A 17,966-nucleotide genomic window follows, 5' to 3' on the forward strand; every position below is an offset into this window, starting at 1 on the left:
TCGATGGTCAGTGAGAGATATCATGGGGTATCTCAGACCCCAGGTGAACACTGAGTGTTGATGGTGAGAGACACTCGATGATCAGTGAGAGATATCATGGGGCATCTCAGTCCCCGGGTGAACACTGAGTGTCGATGGTGAGAGACACTCGATGGTCAGTGAGAGATATCATGGGGTATCTCAGTCCCCGGGTGAACACTGAGTGTAGATGGTGAGAGACACTCGATGGTCAGTGAGAGATATCATGGGGTATCTCAGTCCCCGGGTGAACACTGAGTGTAGATGGTGAGGGACACTCGATGATTTGTGAGAGATATCATGGGGTATCTCAGTCCCCAGGTGAACACTGAGTGTAGATGGTGAGGGACACTCGATGATCAGTGAGAGATATCATGGGGCATCTCAGTCCCCGGGTGAACACTGAGTGTAGATGGTGAGAGACACTCGATGGTCAGTGAGAGATATCATGGGGTATCTCAGTCCCCAGGTGAACACTGAGTGTAGATGGTGAGGGACACTCGATGATTTGTGAGAGATATCATGGGGTATCTCAGTCCCCAGGTGAACACTGAGTGTAGATGGTGAGGGACACTCGATGATCAGTGAGAGATATCATGGGGTATCTCAGTCCCCGGGTGAAATTAGATTAGGAATAACTTTCTGTTGTCTGTTCTTCATTGATAAAAATATAACATTATATAATTTCCTTTGAATATTCACTATATCAACACTGAATCTGTAAATAAATTGGAGGCTGAATATAAATAGTATTTTAGAGTCATAGAGTCATAGAGTTATACAGCACGGATAGAGGCCCTTCGGCCCATCGTGTCCGCGCCGGCCATCAAGCCCAGTCTAATATTGAATATATCAACACTGAATCTATAAATAAATTGGAGGCTGCATATAAATAGTATTTTAATAATATTTCTCTAAATCCTGTGATAAATATACTCTATAAATACTGAGTATTTTGATATCAAATATAAATAAAGAGAAATATAAGATCTGAATGTAAAAATAACCAATAAATGACGATGGGAAATTGAAACAAAGATATAAATGGAAACGATAATTTAAACACACCGATATATAAAGATAGGAATTAAATTTAAAACCAAATACATTGAGCTAAATATTGGAGAGCAATGTGTAAATATAACTATAATATTTACGGTATCAGTCTATTTGTGTAAATAAAGTACAAGGATTTCAGGACATCTTGAAGATAGAAAACTTTCTCAATTCTCTTCAGGTGAAATCCAGAGTCCAAGAAGGAGGAGAATAAATCATAGAAATCAATAATGTAAATATTTAATACCGATTACAAAGGCACAAATTTTAAATCAAACTCGTCATTAAAAGTATAAAGAATAGAAATTGAGGAATTTAAATATAAACTCCATGTTTGAACCTCTCCAATCAGGTTTCCGCCCCTGACACAACCCTGAAACGGCCCCAATCAAAGTCCCAACTAATATCCTGTGTGACTGTGACCGTGGTGAACTCTCCCTCCTCCTCCTTCTCCACCTGTCTGCAGCCTTTCACACGGTTGACCACACCGACCCTCAGTCCAGACTCGACTATTCCAACGCTCTCCTGGCCGGCCTCCCGTCTTCCACCCTCCATAAACTTGAGCTCATCCAAAACTCTGCTGCCCGTATCCTAACTCGCACCAAGTCCCGTTCACCCATCACCCCCTGTGCTCGCTGACCGACACTGGTTCCCAGTCCGCAAACGCCTCTGATGTACAATTTTCATCCTGCTGTTTAAATCCTTTCATGTCCTCGCCCCTCCCTATCTTTAAACCTCCTCCAGCAGGACAATCCAACTCTCTCTGTTCCTCTGACTCCAGCCTCTTGTACATCTCCCCCCGACTCCCTTCGCCCCACCATTGGCGGCCGTGCCTTTAACCACCAAGACCTCAAGTTCTGGAACTCCTTCCCTAAACTCTCCTCCTCTCCACCTCCCTCTCCTCCTTTCAAACCCTCCTTAAAACACACTCTTGGACCAAACTTTTGGTCACCCCTCCAAACATCTCCTTCTCTGTCACGTCACCGTCAGCAAGTACGCAGAGGAGATGAAGGAGATCCGGGACAAACATCGGGACAAGAAAGAAAAAGCAGGAACTAAGTGTCACAAAACATATTTGAAAGTTCTTTATCTGAATGCACGTAGCATTCGTCACAAAATGGAGTAGTTAACGGCACAAATAACTACGTATGGGTGTGATCTTGTGGCTATTACAGAAACATGGCTAAAGGGTGACAACGACTGGGAATTAAATATGCCAGGGTATTTAACAATCAGGAAGGACAGGCAGGAAGGAAGGGGAGGTGGGGTGGCTATGTTAATAAAGGAAGGAATCACTGTAATACAGAGAAATGATATTGGGACAAAGGATCAGGATAATGAAACAGTTTGGGTCGAGATAAGGAATAATAAGGGGAAAAAAACACTAGTGGGCGCAGTATATCGGCCTCCTAATAGTTGCAACTCTGCTGGAAGAAGTATTAATCAGGAAATAGTCGGGGCATGTAATAAGGGAACAGCGATAATTATGGGGGATTTTAACTATCATATTAACTGGACAAATCAAATTGGGCAGGGCAGCCTTGGGGAAGAGTTTATTGAGTGTATTGGGGATGGATTTCTTGAGCAGTATGTAACTGATCCTACAAGGGGGCAAGCAACCTTAGACCTGGTCCTGTGTAATGAGCCAGGATTAATTAATAATGTCCCAGTTAAGGATCCCCTTGGAATGAGTGACCATAACATGGTTACATTCCATATCCAATTAGAGGGTGAGAAGGTTGGTTCTCAAACAAGCGCACTTGAGCTTGAATAAAGGAGACTATGATGGTATGAGGGCGGAATTGATTAAAGTGGACTGGGAAAATAGATTAAGGGGTAAGACGGTACATGAGCAGTGGTGTTCATTTAAGGAGTTATTTTACAACTTTCAAAACAAATATATTCCACTGAGGAAAAAAGGGTGTAAAAGAAATGACAGCCATCCGTGGCTAAGTAAAGAAATTAAGGATAGTATCCGACTAAAAACAAGGACATATATGGTAGCCAAACTTAGAGGATAGAAGATTGGGAAGTCTTCAAAAGACAGCAAAAAGTAACTAAAGGATTGATTAAGAAAGGGAAGATAGATTATGAAAATAAATTAGCAAAAAATATAAAAACAGATAGCAAGAGTTTCTATCGTTATATAAAAAGAAAAAGGGTGGCTCAGACAAACGAAGGTCCTTTAGAGGATGAGACCGGGAAATTAATGGTGGGAAACATGGAGATAGCAAAAATGCTGAACAAATATTTTGTTTCAGTCTTTACGGTAGAGGACACTAAGAATATCCCAACACTGGACAAACAGGGGGCTCTGGGGGGGAGGAGCTAAATACGATTAAAATCACCAATGAATTGGTACTTAGTAAATTAATGAGACTCAAGGCAGATAAATCCCCTGGACCTGATGGGTTACATCCTAGGGTCTTGAGGGAAGTGGCAGTGGGGATTGTGGATGCTTTGGTAATAATTTTCCAAAATTCTCTGGACTCGGCAAAGGTCCCGGCAGATTGGAAAACTGCTAATGTAACACTCTTATTTAAAAAGGGTAGTCGACAGAAGGCTGGAAATTATAGACCAGTTAGCTTAACATCTGTGGTGGGTAAAATTTTGGAGTCTATTATTAAGGCGACAGTAGCAGAACATATGGACAAACATAATTTAATAGAACAAAGTCAGCATGGCTTTACGAAGGGGAAGTCAGGTCTGATAAATTTGCTTGAGTTCTTTGAGGACATAATGTACAGGGTGGATAAAGGGGAACCAGTGGACGTAGTGTATTTAGACTTCCAGAAGGCATTTGACAAGGTGCCACATAAAAGATTATTGCTCAAGATAAAGAATCACTGGATTGGGGGTAATATTCTGGCATGGGTGGAGGATTGGTTATCTAACAGGAAGCAGAGAGTTGGGATAAATGGTTCATTCTCGGACTGGCAACCAGTAGCCAGTGGTGTTCCGCAGGGGTCGGTGCTGGGTCCCCAACTCTTTACGATCCATATTAACGATTTGGAGGAGGGGACCGAGTGCAACATATCGAAGTTTGCAGATGATACAAAGATGGGAGGGAAAGTAGAGAGTGAGGAGGACATAAAAAACCTGCAGGGGGATATAGACAGGCTGGGTGAGTGGGCAGAGATTTGGCAGATGAAATACAATATTGGAAAATGTGAGGTGATGCACTTTGGCAGGAAAAATCAGAGAGCAAGTTATTTTCTTGATGGCAAGAGACTGGAAAGTACTGCAGTACAAAGGGATCTGGGGGTCCTAGTGCAAGAAAATCAAAAAGTTAGTATGCAGGTGCAGCAAGTGATCAAGAAGGCCAACGGAATGTTGGCATTTATCGCTAGGGGGATAGAATATAAAAACAGGGAGGTATTGCTGCAGTTATATAAGGTATTGGTGAGACTGCACCTGGAATACTGCATACAGTTTTGGTCTCCATACTTAAGAAAAGACGTACTTGCTCTCGAGGCAGTACAAAGAAGGTTCACTCGGCTAATCCCGGGGATGAGGGGGTGGACATATGAGGAGAGGTTGCGTAGATTGGGACTCTACTCATTGGAGTTCAGAAGAATGAGAGGCGATCTTATTGAAACATATAAGATTGTGAAGGGGCTTGATCAGATGGATGCGGTAAGGATGTTCCCAAGGATGGGTGAAACTAGAACTAGGGGGCATAATCTGAGAATAAGGGGCTGCTCCTTCAAAACTGAGATGAGGGGAAACTTCTTCACTCAGAGGGTGGTGGGTCTGTGGAATTTGCTGCCCCAGGAAGCTGTGGAAGCTACATCATCAGATAAATTTAAAACAGAAATAGACAGTTTCCTAGAAGTAAAGGGAATTAAGGGTTACGGGGAGCGGGCAGGAAATTGGACATGAATTTAGATTTGAGGTTAGGATCAGATCAGCCATGATCTTATTGAATGGTGGAGCAGGCTCGAAGGGCCGATTGGCCGACTCCTGCTCCTATTTCTTATGTTCTTATGTCATCCATTTCTTTGATCCGATCTCTGTGAAGCACCTTGAGAAGTTTTTCAACGTGAGGAGTTTAAATAAACACAACTTGTTCTTGTTGTGCAAAGAGTGAACTTTGTCTACAATGAAAATTACTCACTCAGGTAAACCAGAATCAGCAACAGAGTCCTCATCTCACTGGCTGATATTCTGGAAAGAAAAACATGGAATTAGTATTGGAGAGCGTTAAAGGGATAGGGGATCAGAGGGAACTTTAAATAGGGAGTGGGACTGGGAATCAGTCGGTATATCTATCTATAGTGGGTGAGATCGGCCTCTCTCCCTCACTGGGACCCTACAGACAGAGGTGAGATCTACCTCTCTCCCTCACTGGGACCCTACAGACAGAGGTGAGATCTACCTCTCTCCCTCACTGGGACGGTACACACAGAGGTGAGATCTACCTCTCTCCCTCACTGGGACCCAACAGACAGAGGTGAGATCTACCTGTCCCTCACTGGGACCCGACAGACAGAGGTGAGATCTACCTCTCTCCCTCACTGGGACCCTACAGACAGAGGTGAGATCTACCTCTCTCCCTCACTGGGACCCTACAGACAGAGGTGAGATCTACCTCTCTCCCTCACTGGGACCCAACAGACAGAGGTGAGATCTACCTGTCCCTCACTGGGACCCGACAGACAGAGGTGAGATCTACCTCTCTCCCTCACTGGGACCCTACAGACAGAGGTGAGATCTACCTCTCTCCCTCACTGGGACCCTGCAGACAGAGGTGAGATCTACCTCTCTCCCTCACTGGGACCCTACACACAGAGGTGAGATCTACCTCTCTCCCCCACTGGGACCCTACAGACAGAGGTGAGATCTACCTGTCCCTCACTGGGACACGACACACAGAGGTGAGATCGGCCTCTCTCCCTCACTGGGACCCTACACACAGAGGTGAGATCGGCCTCTCTCCCTCACTGGGACCCTACACACAGAGGTGAGATCTACCTCTCTCCCTCACTGGGACTCTACAGACAGAGGTGAGATCGGCTTCTCTCCCTCACTGGGACCCTACAGACAGAGGTGAGATCTACCTCTCTCCCTCACTGGGACCCTACAGACAGAGGTGAGATCTACCTCTCTCCCTCACTGGGACGGTACACACAGAGGTGAGATCTACCTCTCTCCCTCACTGGGACACGACACACAGAGGTGAGATCTACCTCTCTCCCTCACTGGGACCCTACAGACAGAGGTGAGATCTACCTCTCTCCCCCACTGGGACCCTACAGACAGAGGTGAGATCTACCTCTCTCCCTCACTGGGACCCTACAGACAGAGGTGAGATCTCCCTCTCTCCCTCACTCGGACCCTCCACACAGAGGTGAGCTCGACCTCCTTCCATGTCCTCAATAAACACCAATTCCTTGACTCCAATCTTTCCCTGTTTCTCTCTTCAATCTCCAAACCCCCAGTGATTAAACCACATGTGGTCCTGACCTGCCGTCTCTCTCCTCCAGGTCCCTCTCTAGTCTCCCTTCATAGACCCCCTTCTGATATTCACACACAGGTCATTACTGAGCCCTGTATTGGGACAGGACAAGCTGCTCACCCCTGACTCCATACTGAGTAACTCACAAACTTCTGAGCATGTTCTAAAAGTCCATTCATACCCGAGTGCTCACCAGAGTGTCCGAAGGAGGTGTCGCTGTGTGAGATGGAGTGAGTTCAGTTCACCTGCACCCTCCTCAGTCTCAGGTACGACCTGCTGTGAACGGTGTCAGACTTAGTGACAGCTCATCCACTGCCACCTATCACATCGGAGTCATGTGTGACTGAGGCCAGTGCTGGTTGGCTGAAACATTATCTATTAATGGTGATCAATAATATGGCAGAATCCATGCAAATTAAAGCCTTTCAGTGAAAAGGCCTGAGATAAACAAACAAGTAAATATCTCTCCTGGGCCCTTAGTAACCAGCTGGGCTTTGGGGCTGAAAAATAATTTGTCTTCAGCTGCCCAGCATCAAGGGTGGAGGGAGATTGGAACTGGGGGGAGGGTCTGAGCAAGTTATGGTCAGTAATGGGTCAGTATTGGGGAATTGACTGTATATATTGGAGCGTTAATGGGCACTGAGTTTTAGAGGGAGAATATTTACAGGATAAGTCCCTCCCACATCAGTGATGGGTCAGTATTGGGGAATGGGCTGTGTATATTGGAGCATTAATGGTACAGAGTGTTAGAGAGAGAATATTCACAGGATAAATCCCTCCCATATCAGTAATGGGTCAGTATTGGGGAATGGGCTGTGTATATTGGAGCATTAATGGTACAGAGTGTTAGAGAGAGAATATTCACAGGATATATCCCTCCCATATCAGTAATGGGTCAGTATTGGGATGATGTCTAGAGGGGATTGTTGGGACAGAGAAAAGGGCAGAATGATCCAGGGAGGCAAACGGGAGGACGTCCATCTTTGTTCTCTTCAGCACATCGGAGGTGGGACAATGTCGGCCTGTAAAAAGTGGAGTTTGTTGTGTTTCTCAGAGGATGGTCACAGAATGAGAACAAGAGACTCTTCATATCAGAGGCACAGATAAGGTCTCCCAAAGGGCACAGATACACATTGAGCAACACATGCAAACAAGAGTGAGGAGAGAGAGGGAGAGAGAGAGAGAGAGAGCTGGGAGAGTGTTTGAGTAACCAGGACACGGGACATTGTGAGGCCCCTGACCAGATGTCACTGATGTGGGCGGGATTTCTCCCTGATGTGGGTGGGATTTCTCCCTGATGTGGGTGGGATTTCTCTCTGCCTACAATCCCCTGTCAGACAGTGCACTGGGGATTGAAATAATTCTAAATTGAAGGAGTGGGGTGAAAGTGCGGGGAGTCCAGCCCAAGGATTGCCTTACAGGTGAATAGCGGATATATTTATTCATTCTCGGGATGTGGGCGTCGCTAGCAAGGCCGCCATTTATTGCCCGTCCCGAGTTGCCCTGAGAAGGTGATGATGGGCCCTCCTCTTGATCCGCTGGTGGCGGATTGAGACAACTGAGTGGCCACTTCATACGGCAGTTAAGAGGCGGCCATGTTGGTGTGGGATTGGAGTCACATCTCGGCCCAGACTGGGTAAGGACGGCAGGTTTCATTCCCGAAATGGACATTAATGGGCATTGAGTGTTAGGGAGAGAATATTCCCAGGATACATCTCTCCCATATCAGGAATACGATGAGGGATTTCAGTTATGTGGAGAGATGGGAGATGCTGGGATTGTTCTCCTCAGAGCAGAGAAGGTTAAGGGGAGACCTGATCGAGGTGTTCAAAATCATGAGGGGGTTTGGACAGAGCAAATAGGGAGAAACCGTTTCCTCTGGCAAGTGGGTCGGTAACCAGAGGTCATCGATTTAAAATAATCGGCAAAAGATCGAGAGGGGAAATGAGGAGAAATGTTTTCACACCGGGAGTTGTCATGATCTGGAACGCACTCCCTGAAAGCGGGGGGTGGAAGCAGGTTCCATCGGGACCGTCAAAAGGCAATTGGACATGGACTTGAAGGGGGCTAATTTGTAGGGTTATGGGGTAAAAGCTGGGGTGTGGGACCAAATTGGACAGCTCTTTCAAAGTGCCAGCACAGGCACGATGGGCTGAACAGCCTCCTTCTGCCCTGTAAGATTCTATGATTCTATGTCGGTATTGGGGCAATGGTCTATCAGTAACTCCCTCAGGTGTACAGATTACACTAATCCTTCGATAAACACACCCTCGGTGATGCTTGACTTTAAATTTAAATCCAGGGACCATCGCAGTCCCTTTACTGTCCCAATGTTAGTGGGTGAGCAGCAGTCAGTGTCTGGGACATTGACATCTGGTCAGGGGCCTCACAATGTCCCGTGTCCTGGTTACTCAAACACTCTCCCAGCTCTCTCTCTCTCTCTCTCTATCTCTCTCTCTCCTCACTCTTGTTTGCATGTGTTGTTAAATGTGCATCTGTGGCCTTTGGGAGATCTTATCTGTGCCTCTGATATGAAGAGTCTATTGTTCTCATTCTGTGACCATCCTCTGAGAAACACGATATCAGGAATGGGTCAGAATTGGGGAATGGGCTGTGTGTTGATTGGAAGTTTATCAGGAATTGAGTGCTAGAGGCAGAATATTCGCTGGATAAATCCCTCCCACAATTGGTAATGGGCTGAGTGTAATGGAACTTTATATACGAACAGGAGGAGGCCATTCAGCCCCTCGAACCTGCTCTGCCATCCAGTTCGATCATGTCTGATCTGTATTTAACTCCATCTCCCCACCTTGGTTCCATTTCCCTTAATCCCCTCACCCAACGAAAATCCATCAATCTCCGTTTTGACATTTTCAATTGATCCCCAGACTCGACAGCTTTTCCGGGGGAGGGATTTCCAGATTCCCACTCCCCTTTGTGTGGAGAAATGCTTCCTGACATCACCCCTGAACGGCCGAGCTCCAATTTTAAGGTTCTGCCCCCCACCCCCCCCCCCCCCGCCTTGTTCTGGTCTCCCCCCACCACAGGAAATAGTTTCTCTCCATCTACCCCATCAAATCCGTTGATCATCTTAAACCCCTCGATTAGATCACCCCTTAATCTTCAACACTCGAGGGAATACAAGCCTCGTCTCTGCAACCTGTCCTCGTAATTTAACCCTTTTAGCCCCGGTATTATTCTGGTGAATCTGGGCTGCACCCCCTCCGAGGCCAATATATCCTTCCTGAGGGGACGGTGCCCAGAACTGAACCCAGTTCTCCAGATGGGGTCTGACCAGAGCCTCATATAACTGGAGCATAACTTCCTCCCTTTGTATTCCAGCCCCCTTCAGATAAAGGCCAACATTCCATCAGTCTTAGAAATTATTTTCTGTGCCTGCCCATTAGTTTTTAGTGATTTCTGTACATGGGCCCCGAAATCTCTCTGCTCTCTCTAGAGGGTACAATTCTAAAAGGGGGACAGGAACAGAGAGATCTGGGGGTTTATGTACACAAATCGTTGAAGGTGGCAGGGCAGGTTGAGAAAGTGGTTAATAAAGCAGACGGGATCCTGGGCTTTATAAATAGAGGCACAGAGTACAAAAGCAAGGAAGTCATGATGAACCTTTATAAAACACTGGTTCGACCACAACTGGAGTATTGTGTCCAGTTCTGGGCACCGCACTTTAGAAAGGATGTGAAGGCAGGGCTAAAAGGGTTAAATTACGAGGACAGGTTGCATGGACTCGGCTTGTATTTCCTCGAGTATCGAGAGGGTGCAGAAGAGATTTACTGGAATGATTCAAGGCATGAGGGGCTTTAGTTCCGTGGATAGACTGGAGAAGCTGGGGTTGTTCTCCTTGGAACAGAGACGGTTGCGAGGAGATTTGATCGAGGTGTTCAAAATCATGAAGGGTCTCGACAGAGTAGATAGAGAGAAACTGTTCCCATTGGAGGAATGGTTGAGATCCAGAGGGCGTAGATTTAAGGTGAGAAACCACCCAGCCTGACCCCACTTTCCAGCACTCGGTCCGTAGCCCTGGAGGTTACGGCACTTCAGGTGCACATCCAGGTACTTTTTAAATGAGTTGAGGGTTTCTGCCTCTCCCACCCTCTCAGGCAGTGAGTTCCAGACCCTCACCACCCTCTGGGTGAATTAATTCTAATTTGAAGGAGTGGGGTGAAAGTGCGGGGAGTCCAGCCCAAGGATTGCCTTACAGGTGAATAGCGGATATATTTATTCATTCTCGGGATGTGGGCGTCGCTGGCAAGGCCGCCATTTATTGCCCGTCCCGAGTTGCCCTGAGAAGGTGATGATGGGCCCTCCTCTTGATCAGCTGGTGGCGGATTGAGACAACTGAGTGGCCACTTTATAGGGCAGTTAAGAGGCGGCCATGTTGGTGTGGGACTGGAGTCACATCTCGGCCCAGACCGGGTAAGGACGGCAGGTTTCATTCCCGAAAGGGACATTAATGGGCATTGAGTGTTAGGGAGAGAATATTCCCAGGATAAATCTCTCCCACATCAGGAATACGATGAGGGATTTCAGTTATGTGGAGAGATGGGAGACGCTGGGATTGTTCTCCTCAGAGCACAGAAGGTTAAGGGGAGACCTGATCGAGGTGTTCAAAATCATGAGGGGGTTTGGACAGAGCAAATAGGGAGAAACCGTTTCCTCTGGCAAGTGGGTCGGTAACCGGAGGTCATCGATTGAAAATAATCGGCAAAAGATCTCGAGGGGAAATGAGGAGAAATGTTTTCACACCGGGAGTTGTCATGATCTGGAACGCACTCCCTGAAAGCGGGGGGTGGAAGCAGGTTCCATCGGGACCGTCAAAAGGCAATTGGACATGGACTTGAAGGGGGCTAATTTGTAGCGTTATGGGCTAAAAGCTGGGGTGTGGGACCAAATTGGACAGCTCTTTCAAAGAGCCAGCACAGGCACGATGGGCCGAACAGCCTCCTTCGGCCCTGTAAGATTCTATGATTCTTTGTCAGTATTGGGGCAATGGTCTATCAGTAACTCCCTCAGGTGTGCAGATTACACTAATCCTTCGATAAACACACCATCGGTGATGCTTGACTTTAAATTTAAATCCAGGGACCATCGCAGTCCCTTTACTGTCCCAATGTTAGTGGGTGAGCAGCAGTCAGTGTCTGGGACATTGACATCTGGTCAGGGGCCTCACAATGTCCCGTGTCCTGGTTACACAAACACTCTCCCAGCTCTCTCTATCTCTCTCTCTCCTCACTCTTGTTTGCATGTGTTGTTAAATGTGCATCTGTGGCCTTTGGGAGATCTTATCTGTGCCTCTGATATGAAAAGTCTATTGTTCTCATTCTGTGACCATCCTCTGAGAAACACGATATCAGGAATGGGTCAGAATTGGGGAATGGGCTGTGCGTTGATTGGAACTTTATCGGGAATTGAGTGCTGGAGACAGAATATTCGCTGGATAAATCCCTCCCACAATTGGTAATGGGCTGAGTGTAATGGAACTTTATATACTAACAGGAGGAGGCCATTCAGCCCCTCGAACCTGCTCTGCCATTCAATTAGATCATGTCTGATCTGCATCTTAACTCCATCTACCCGCCTTGGTTCCATTCCCTTTAATCCCCTCACCCAACAAAAATCCATCAATCTCAGTTTTGACATTTTCAATTGGTCCCCAGACTCGACAGCTTTTTGGGGGAGGGATTTCCAGATTCCCACTCCCCTTTGTGTGGAGAAATGCTTCCTGACATCACCCCTGAACGGCCGAGCTCCAATTTTAAGGTTCTGCCCCCTTGTTCTGGTCTCCCCCCACCAGAGGAAATAGTTTCTCTCTATCGACCCCATCAAATCCTTTAATTATCTTAAACCCCTCGATTAGATCACCCCTTAATCTTCTATACTCGAGTGAATACAAGCCTCGTCTCTGCAACCTGTCCTCGTAATTTAACCCTTTTAGCCCCGGTATCATTCTGGTGAATCTGGGCTGCACCCCCTCCGAGACCGAAATATCCTTCCTGAGGGGACGGTGCCCAGAACTGAACCCAGTTCTCCAGATGGGGTCTGACCAGAGCCTCATATAACTGGAGCATAACTTCCTCCCTTTGTATTCCAGCCCCCTTCAGATAAAGGCCAACATTCCATCAGCCTTAGAAATTATTTTCTGTACCTGCCCATTCGTTTTTAGTGATTTCTGTACATGGTCCCCTAAATCTCTCTGCTCTCTCTGGAGGAGACAATTCTAAAAGGGTTTGAGGAACAGAGAGATCTGGGGGTATATGTGCACAAATCGTTGAAGGTGGCAGGGCAGGTTGAGAAAGTGGTTAAAAAAGCATCCGGGATCCTGGGCTCTATAAATAGAGGCACAGAATACAAAAGCACGGAAGTCATGATGAACCTTTATAAAACACTGGTTCGACCACAACTGGAGTATTGTGTCCAGTTTTGGCCCCGCACTTTAGGAAAGATGTGAAGTCCTTAGTGAGGGTGCAGAAGAGATTTACCAGAATGATTCCAGGGATGAGGGACTTTAGTTCCGTGGATAGACTGGAGAAGCTGGGGTTGTTCTCCTTGGAACAGAGACGGTTGCGAGGAGATTTGATCGAGGTGTTCAAAATCATGAAGGGCCTGGACAGAATAGATAGAGAGAAACTGTTCCCAGTGGAATAATGGTTGAGATCCAGAGGGCGTAGATTTAAGGTGAGAAACCACCCAGCCTGACCCCACTTTCCAGCACTTGGTCCGTAGCCCTGGAGGTTACGACACTTCAGGTGCACATCCAGGTTCTTTTTAAATGAGTTGAGGGTTTCTGCCTCTCCCACCCTCTCAGACAGTGAGTTCCAGGCCCCCACCACCCTCTGGGTGAAATAATTCTAAATTGAAGGAGTGGGGTGAAAGTGCGGGGAGTCCAGCCCAAGGATTGCCTTACAGGTGAATAGCGGATATATTTATTCATTCTCGGGATGTGGGCGTCGCTGGCAAGGCCGCCATTTATTGCCCGTCCCTAGTTGCCCTGAGAAGGTGATGATGGGCCCTCCTCTTGATCAGCTGGTGGCGGATTGAGACAACTGAGTGGCCACTTCATAGGGCAGTTAAGAGGCGGCCATGTTGGTGTGGGATTGGAGTCACATATCGGCCCGGACAGGGTAAGGACGGCAGGTTTCATTCCCGAAAGGGACATTAATGGGCATTGAGTGTTAGGGAGAGAATATTCCCAGGATAAATCTCTCCCACATCAGGAATACGATGAGGGATTTCAGTTATGTGGAGAGATGGGAGACGCTGGGATTGTTCTCAGAGCACAGAAGGTTAAGGGGAGACCTGATCGAGGTGTTCAAAATCATGAGGGGGTTTGGACAGAGCAAATAGGGAGAAACCGTTTCCTCTGGCAAGTGGGTCGGTAACCGGAGGTCATCGATTGAAAATAATCGGCAAAAGATCGAGAGGGGAAATGAGGAGAAATGTTTTCACACCGGGAGTTGTCATGATCTGGAACGCACTCCCTGAAAGCGGAGGGTGGAAGCAGGTTCCATCGGGACCGTCAAAAGGCAATTGGACATGGACTTGAAGGGGGCTAATTTGTAGCGTTATGGGCTAAAAGCTGGGGTGTGGGACCAAATTGGACAGCTCTTTCAAAGAGCCAGCACAGGCACGACGGGCCGAACGGCCTCCTTCTGCCCTGTAAGATTCTATGATTCTATGTCGGTATTGGGGCAATGGTCCATCAGTAACTCCCTCAGGTGTACAGATTACACTAATCCTTCGATAAACACACCCTCGGTGATGCTTGACTTTAAATTTAAATCCAGGGACCATCGCAGTCCCTTTACTGTCCCAATGTTAGTGGGTGAGCAGCAGTCAGTGTCTGGGACATTGACATCTGGTCAGGGGCCTCACAATGTCCCGTGTCCTGGTTACTCAAACACTCTCCCAGCTCTCTCTCTCTCTCTCTCTCTCTCTCCTCACTCTTGTTTGCATGTGTTGCTAAGTGTGTATCTGTGGCCTTTGGGAGATCTTATCTGTGCCTCTGATATGAAGAGTCTATTGTTCTCATTCTGTGACCATCCTCTGAGAAACACGATATCAGGAATGGGTCAGAATTGGGGAATGGGCTGTGTGTTGATTGGAACTTTATCGGGAATTGAGTGCTGGAGACAGAATATTCGCTGGATAAATCCCTCCCACAATTGGTAATGGGCTGAGTGTAATGGAACTTTATATACTAACAGGAGGAGGCCATTCAGCCCCTCGAACCTGCTCTGCCATTCAGTTCGATCATGTCTGATCTGTATCTTAACTCCATCTCCCCACCTTGGTTCCATTTCCCTTAATCCCCTCACCCAACAAAAATCCATCAATCTCCGTTTTGACATTTTCAATTGGCCCCCAGACTCGACAGGTTTTTGGGGGAGAGAGTTCCAGATTCCCACTCCCCTTTGTGTGGAGAAATGCTTCCTGACATCACCCCTGAACGGCCGAGCTCCAATTTTAAGGTTCTGCTCCCCCTCCCCCCACCTTGTTCTGGTCTCCCCCGCCCCCCACCCCACCAGAGGAAATAGTTTCTCTCCATCCACCCCATCAAATCCTCTAATCATATTAAACCCCTCGATTAGATCACCCCTTAATCTTCGACACTCGAGGGAATACAAGCCTCGTCTCTGCAACATGTCCTCGTAATTTAACCCTTTTAGCCCCGGTATCATTCTGGTGAATCTGGGCTGCACCCCCTCCAAGGCCAATATATCCTTCTTGAGGGGACGGTGCCCAGAACTGAACCCAGTTCTCCAGATGGGGTCTGACCAGAGCCTCATATAACTGGAGCATAACTTCCTCCCTTTGTATTCCAGCCCCCTTCAGATAAAGGCCAACATTCCATCAGCCTTAGAAATTATTTTCTGTACCTGCCCATTAGTTTTTTAGTGATTTCTGTACGTGGGCCCCGAAATCTCTCTGCTCTCTCTAGAGGGTACAATTCTAAAAGGGGTACAGGAACAGAGAGATCTGGGGGTATATGTGCACAAATCGTTGAAGGTGGCAGGGCAGGTTGAGAAAGTGGTTAAAAAAGCATACGGGATCCTGGGTTTTATAAATAGAGGCATGGAGTACAAAAGCAAGGAAGTCATGATGAACCTTCATAAAACACTGGTTCGACCACAACTGGAGTATTGTGTCCAGTTCTGGGCACCACACTTTAGGAAAGATGTGAAGACCTTGGAGCGGGTGCAGAGGAGATTTACGAGAATGATTCCAGGGATGAGGGACTTTAGTTCCGTGAATAGACTGGAGAAGCTGGGGTTGTTCTCCTTGGAACAGAGACGGCTGCGAGGAGATTTGATGTGGAGATGCCGGTGATGGACTGGGGTTGACAATTGTAAACAATTTTACAACACCAAGTTATAGTCCAGCAATTTTATTTTAAATTCACAAGCTTTCGGAGGCTTCCTCCTTCGTCAGGTGAACGATGTGAAAATGAAATCCTCGAAATGAAATCGCATTTATAATTCACAGAACAATGCTTGGTGAGTGCAGACAGTTTTTTCAACTGCCCGTTGCCAAGGCAATCAGTGTGCAGACAGACAGGTGTTACCTGCCAGGTCTCACAGAATATACAAATCACCAAAAAAAAACAACAAACAAAAAAAAACAGAGATAGAGAGGTAGAAACATAGAAAAGACAGCAACTGACCCGTTATATTAAAAACAGATAACATTTGTTCGCTGGTGGGGTAACGTGTAGTGTGACATGAACCCAAGATCCCGGTTGAGGCCGTCCTCATGGGTGCGGAACTTGGCTATCAATTTCTGCTCGACGATTTTGCGTTGTCGTGTGTCTCGAAGGCCGCCTTGGAGTACGCTTACCCGAAGGTCGGTGGATGAATGTCCATGACTGCTGAAGTGTTCCCCGACTGGGAGGGAACCCTCCTGTTTGGCGATTGTTGCGCGGTGTCCGTTCATCCGTTGTCGCAGCGTCTGCATGGTCTCGCCAATGTACCATGCTCTGGGGCATCCTTTCCTGCAACGTATGAGGTAGACAACGTTGGCCGAGTCACAGGAGTATGAACCATGCACCTGGTGGATGGTGTCCTCTCGTGTGATGGTGGTATCCGTGTCGATGATCTGGCATGTCTTGCAGAGGTTACCGTGGCAGGTTTGTGTGGTGTCGTGGACGCTGTTCTCTTGAAAGCTAGGTAATTTGCTGCGAACGATGGTCTGTTTGAGGTTGGGTGGCTGTTTAAAGGCGAGTCGTGGAGGTGTGGGGATGGCCATAGCGAGGTGTTTGTCCTCATTTGATTTGATCAAGGTGTTCAAAATCATGAAGGGTCTCGACAGAGTAGATAGAGAGAAACTGTTCCCATTGGAGGAACGGTCGAGAACCAGAGGGCGTAGATTTAAGGTGAGAAACCACCCAGCCTGACCCCACTTTCCAGCACTCGGTCCGTAGCCCTGGAGGTTACGGCACTTCAGGTGCACATCCAGGTACTTTTTAAATGAGTTGAGGGTTTCTGCCTCTCCCACCCTCTCAGGCAGTGAGTTCCAGACCCCCACCACCCTCTGGGTGAAATAATTCTAAATTGAAGGAGTGGGGTGAAAGTGCGGGGAGTCCAGCCCAAGGATTGCCTTACAGGTGAATAGTGGATATATTTATTCATTCTCGGGATGTGGGCGTCGCTGGCAAGGCCGCCATTTATTGCCCGTCCCGAGTTGCCCTGAGAAGGTGGTGATGAGCCCTCGTCTTGAACTTCAGAGGGCAAATAAACGTCAACCACGTTGGTGTGGGACTGGAGTCACATATAGGCCCAGACCGGGTAAGGACGGCAGGTTTCCTTCCCTGAAGGACATTTGTGAACCAGTTGGGTTTTTACAATCCGACAGTTTCACGGTCACTGTTACTGAGACCAGCTCTTTATTTTCAACTGGTTTATAAACTGAATTCAATTTCTCAAATGGACATGGGGGGATTTAAACTCTCGTCCTACTGGATCAATAGTCCAGGCCTCTGGATCAATAGTCCAGAGACATAACCATGGTGCTACCGTACCCTCAGTAACCTCAATCTTTCTGCAGCACTTTATTCCTCTGTGTCTTACACTGTGTGTGAAAATGGACGCCTGACTTTCCATCTCACTCCCAACTGCCCCTTGTCCAAGGCCTGGTCCCTGATGGTTTCATCGATCTCCGTTATCACCAATTTGCTGATTCCCTGAATCCCCGTGAGTTAACGCCAGGATACAAGGAAGTTGCTCGATCCTAAACTGGACCCATTGTCACTTCTGAGGCTGCCTGATATTCTCATTCCCTGCGACCAACAGATTTGAATGTTGCACCGTGTATTGGGGATCGGACAATGTCGGCCTTTAAAATGTGGGAGCTTGTTGTGTTCGTCAAAGGATGGTCACAGAATGAGAACAATGGACTCTTCATATCAGAGGCTCAGATAAGA

At 47.3% G+C, this 17,966-nt stretch overlaps 1 protein-coding gene across 1 annotated transcript in view; it reads right to left on the bottom strand.

The window, feature by feature from the left end:
• LOC137317891 (zinc finger protein 436-like) overlaps positions 1 to 17,966 on the bottom strand; it is a 35,721-nt gene that overhangs the window by 1,124 nt on the left and 16,631 nt on the right. Inside the window, exon 5 of the mRNA XM_067980896.1 lies at positions 5,192 to 5,241. The gene's annotated coding sequence lies outside the window, so the exon portion shown is untranslated. The remainder of the gene's footprint in view (positions 1 to 5,191; positions 5,242 to 17,966) is intronic.

Source organism: Heptranchias perlo, unplaced genomic scaffold, assembly GCF_035084215.1.
Source record: "Heptranchias perlo isolate sHepPer1 unplaced genomic scaffold, sHepPer1.hap1 HAP1_SCAFFOLD_637, whole genome shotgun sequence".
In the NCBI taxonomy this organism is placed as follows: Eukaryota; Metazoa; Chordata; class Chondrichthyes; order Hexanchiformes; family Hexanchidae; genus Heptranchias; species Heptranchias perlo.